This window comes from Triturus cristatus, chromosome 4_2 (assembly GCF_964204655.1).
Source record: "Triturus cristatus chromosome 4_2, aTriCri1.1, whole genome shotgun sequence".
NCBI classification, from domain to species: Eukaryota; Metazoa; Chordata; class Amphibia; order Caudata; family Salamandridae; genus Triturus; species Triturus cristatus.
In genome coordinates, this window is record NC_140586.1 from 90,858,342 (window position 1) to 90,863,500 (window position 5,159).

Here is a 5,159-nt window from a genome sequence, read left to right on the forward strand (position 1 = left end):
CCCTGGGTGGAGAGCCCCCGCTCTCCTGGATCTGCAACAATGCACATCCTGCATGCTACAGAAAAAGGCGGTATACACGGCGCGAGGGTGCCCGCGGAAGTGGGGGGAGGTGTGGTCACGGTGGAACACCTTCCGAAAGGGGACATAGTTGAGCCTCTGCAGGCCCGGCTGTCTGGCCTGGAGATTCCGGTCTAATCAATGGCTGGTGCCCGACTTCAAGTATATTGGTTTAGTCTTCCTGCTGTCTCTGTAAGTTCCCGGTGCTGTGACACCCCAGACGTGATTGCACTCTTAAGACCAGTCTTTTGTGACCTGATTTTGTTATGTTATGTTTATAAAATCAATAAAAAGATTTTACAAAAAAAAAAAAAAGCAGTGGGCGATGGTTATTTGGGAAGCGGAGGAAGCTCATCACTGAGGTCATGTGCAGAGTGCGTTCGTCACTCAAGTAACTTGGGGAAGGTCTGAGACAGGAGCCGGTAATTGCCCCAGCAGGGCGTCCCTTGAAAAGGGGAGCGAGCTCCCAGAAACCCGGGGCTCAAAGGGGGCGACCCGGGGCCCAAAGGGGGCGGCAGGAGACGCGTGGCCGTGTGTCTGGTACTCGCTGATGCCTGCCCCCTCCGGGCATTGGAAGTGGCTTGCGGCTGGCGCACCTCTGAGTGCAATGGCTGAGGTGAGGCAATGGCGCCTCATAACCCAATTCAGACTACTGTCCTCCCGCTATTTTATTTAATGGCATTTTGTTCTTTCACTTTAATTACCTACTTTTCAAAGCGGAGAAGTATGACAACTATCATATCAGACGTTTGTTGAATGATTGACATGCCAAATATTTTTCATATCGCGGACGTTTATGGCTCTTAGAGCCGTCGGTGATCTTCGTTGCCTCTTCCACGTTTATCATGAGCTCTAATGCGGGTGCAGCCAGGGGCTTGGGAAGAGCATTGCATTGAGACTGGCTGTGCTTTGGAAGTGGCTTATTTTGTGACTGGCTTTGCCAGGAACAATTCCGAAACGGGCATTTGCAATGCAGTAGGTCTCGCGTTTACGCGAGTTTAAGCTATGGGCATTGTAGGTGACAATGCCTTTTATTTATGTTTTAAAAAGCAGGAGTGGAAGGCATTGTTATTTGCAATGTCAGTGGCTCTGATAGCTCTGACTGCGAGGCCTATTGCATTGCAAATGCTTGTTAGTAATCAAGGTATTTTACTGCTCTGTCATATGGTATGGCCTGTGTGCACCTAATGATGTACTTGCTGTATTTCTGTATTAAAAATGTTAATAAAATATGTTTGTGAAAAAAGAAAAAGAAAAAAAAAAAAAAAACAATGCACATCCTGGGCGAGGTGCTAGGTCTCCTTCCCCAGGACGGGCAGGGGGAAGCTTCAAAGGCATGCCGCCTCTGTGAGCTTCTCCAGGCCACTTGCTGTACCCAGCAAACTGGCCCCCACCGGTTCTGACCCCCACTCTGGTGGGAAAACTGGCCGGAAACCCCAAATAAGGACAGGGGATGTGCCAGCCTGCCAACCCCACCTCTCAGGTGGGGGAGGCGAGGTGAAGCACAACTCCGGGCGCTCGCCATCTTGAAGATGGGAGGCCCTGCCCAATCAGGACTAGGCTACTGCCCCCCTCCCACAGGAGGGTGGCAGGATAGGGGGTGTACCCACCCCAGGGCAGGGACCCATTGGTCCCTGCCCTTTACCTACCTGTAACGCTCTTAAATCTAGTATTTAGAGGCACCCTGAACCTTCCTTCTCCAGATTCCAGATTCCAAAAAGGCAAAGAAGAGCAAGAAGAAAGAAGACCCGCCGTGCAGCTGCTAAGAAGAGGAAGATACCAACTGCTTTGGCCCCAGCCCTACCGGCCTGTCGACCCTCAAACCTGCTCCTGTTAAATCCCGGCACTTCTTGTGGCCAGCAACCTCACAAACCCCGGAGGACCTGGCTACCTTGTGACTCTGCGCATCTGGGACTCCCATGAGCAGTGGCTCTGCGCAAAACAAGTTTCTAACCCCTGGCATCAGCCCGGAACCGCGAACCCTGCACACTCTGCACCCGCCAAGCCTGGCCTGTGCCGGAGTGGACAAAGACCCAGAGGACATTCCCCCGGCGACTGTAACCCCGAATCCGGCACCCAAGGAATCACCTCGACGCTCCTGAAGACGCCTGCAGCCTAAGAACCTGGGACCCCCCAACGGCGATCAACAGAGGGTAAGATTTCCTGACACCAAAAGGCACCCCTGCACCCGGCACCCTGCGGCCCCCTGTGCCCGACTCCTGGGTACCTACCTACCCTCCAACTACCCAACTTACCTCTCGAAGTGGTTGTGGCACCTGAAGCATCTTCGTCCCCGAGCTTGCAGCCTTTGTTCAACCTGGAGCTTTCCCATTGAAATCCATTGAGCGCCCGAGGGCTCAAAAGCACCCTGCACCCAGCCGCCCAAGTGGCCCTGGCAGTGTAACTTCTACTCCTATCTACTTCCCCATTTGCCCTGAGCAAGTGACCAGGAGCCCAGCTCCCAAAGCCGCGTGGCCTGCTAGTCAGCAGCCACCAACCAAGGCCCCCCTGCCTTCCATAGGATAACATTGGGCCTAGCTCACTCTGCACCCGGCCGCCCCAGTGCTGCTGAGGGTGTAACAACTGTACCAACCTGACCCTGGGAGACCCCGGAGTCTGTGCCCAGAACCTTAACTCTGCCAGTCGAGTACTTACCCAAAAGCCGATAACCCAATTTTCTTCCATAGTGTAACATTGACTGGTTTCTTCAGAAATTTCTTCGAAGTGTGGAGTTTCTAAAAATCAAAATATTCACCTAAAATCAACCGAGTAACGAAAACGTAAATACTCACCTGCTATTAGGAGAGTTCCCAGTGCTGGATCTTGGTGCCCAGCACTGACCCAGAAAAGTACTCACAACCGTACTTACCAGTAACCCAATTTTCTTCCATAGGAAATCATTGACTGTTTTTCTGTGAAATTTCTTCTAAGTGTTGATTTTTGCAAATTACAAATATTCTTTAAAAATCGTACCAACTGTGAAAACGTAATTACTTACCTGTTTTAGATAGAGGTCCCAGTACTGAGCCTAGGAGCCTAGCCCTGGATTACAAAAGTAACGGGAACATACTTTACCTGTAACTTGAATTTTCTCCCATAGGGAATCATTGACTGTTTTCTATTACATTTCTTCTGTCAACTTTTAAAATAGCAAAATATTGCCTAAAAATCATAACTGTAACTGAAACGAATTTACTCACTTGATTCCAAGACTTGTCCCAGGACTGAATCTGGGATCCAGTCCTGGAATTAGAAAAGTAATCCTGAAAGTAATCTCTTGAAAATAACTTAAAAACTCACATTGAGCTCAATGTATTATTGTGTTTGAAATTGTGTTGCCTATTGCAAACAACCTGTAACTATTGTCTACAAAAGTCAATTGCATATTGCAAAAGTATTTAACTAAAGCCTCTCATCCTGAGAAAGTATATTTTAATACCTATTGTTGGTTCTAAAATAAAACAAGCATATATTTTTTATATAAACCATTGGCCTAGAGTTTAGTTCTTGAGTGTGTGAGACCATTTGCTGACTGAGTGTGTGCAACAAATGCTTTACACTGTCCTCTGATACTGCCTTACTGCTCGACCAAGCTACCACTTTAGAGATTAAGGTTATATCTAACTTTAACCTCTGCCAAATCTCTGGGGACTGTGGACTCTGTACACACTGTACCTATTTGGGAACAGCATATCTCACAGCGTATGCTTGCGACCTCTTGCGCTGAGAAACCGTCCGTTCATGTTGAGAAAGCTGCCACTCTATAAAAATCTACTCGAGCAGCAGAAAGGAAGCAGCGCCCGTTGCGCTGTGCATGGTGCCGTTCGCAATGATTGCACAGTGCTGACAAGCACCTGGCACTGGAAATCATTGCGAAAGGCATTTATCTAACGCACTACGCTGCTTGCAGAGCTTCACGTAGCGCAGCAGAGGTTTATTTGCACTTCCTGAAGTTCCATGCAGCGGAACCCCGCAAACTCCGCCCAGGCTTAAATTATATATGCGGATGAAACACCCAGCTGACGGAAACAATGTTACTACAGTCGGTTCACACATAGCCTTGAAATGGATAACCACTGAGATGGGGCACTCGCAGGAAAAAGGGACACCATATAATGTTGGGACTCCACAAACAATTGATGCAGGCACACCCGCTCCCCGAATAACAGCAGGATCTTGGTGTGAAGCTCTATCTCGAACTGAGACAGACACGGCAGAGGGCACATAGGAATTGGTGAAAGGAGCTACATGGACCCCTGGAGCTAACCGGGCAGGCCCTGCAGGTAGCAGACAGCAGGTGGAGTCGGAGCTGGGAATTTCTCACACTGTCTGTAGGGAGGTGCATTCAAAGGGATGGGCCGCATGAGGGGCACTGGAACTCCTGCCTCTTCACAACCCGCAGACATGTTCGCCGAAGTGCCTCAACCAAGCACAGACCCCCTCAAACGACAGACTAGAGGCGATTCTGAACGCTATAGAATAATCTAAAGTGTCACTGGAAGCTAAAATAGACAACGTGGCTGCTGATCTTACGCTCCTGCATGCGGATCACAAGAAATTGGCAGATCGGGTAAAAGTCACAGAATGCACCCTCTCAGAACTTCAGCTGATAAAGAAGTCAACTGCCAAACAACAGACCACGCAGGAAGCCAGAATTCGTTTCCTGGAGGATAGGATTGAAAGGCCGTTCAAGATGGAACAATATCCGCCTGAGGTTCCATGCTACGAGGGAAGCAAAAACTACGCCAGCTGAATATCCAATATTCATCCGGCAAGGCTCCACGTGGTAGCAGAAGGGAAGACGAGATTCTTTAAAACTCACCACAGTACACATGGGACTGGCTAGAAACAGCGGGCCGCTTTGTGGGACACCGACCGTCTGGAGAGAACAACACCCGAAACAATGCTGCCATGGGCCTGCAGGAGCCGAAACAGAGCGCGCCCATGGGGCCTGTTGGTGGCACCCGACATGGAACAAATTATAAGAGAACGTCGGCAGGCAGTGAATGAAGCGGAATGCATAGCTGCTGCATCAGAGTCCTCGGAGAGGGATGCAGCTCAAGCCCTCTTGTCAGATGATGAACGCTTGTCGGTGGTAACCT

General features: G+C 49.7%; 1 pseudogene; it reads left to right on the forward strand.

The window, feature by feature from the left end:
- The first annotated feature begins 396 nt into the window (after positions 1–396).
- Positions 397–722, forward strand: LOC146833067 (Nuclear RNase P; annotated as a pseudogene).
- Positions 723–5,159: the final 4,437 nt, after the last annotated feature.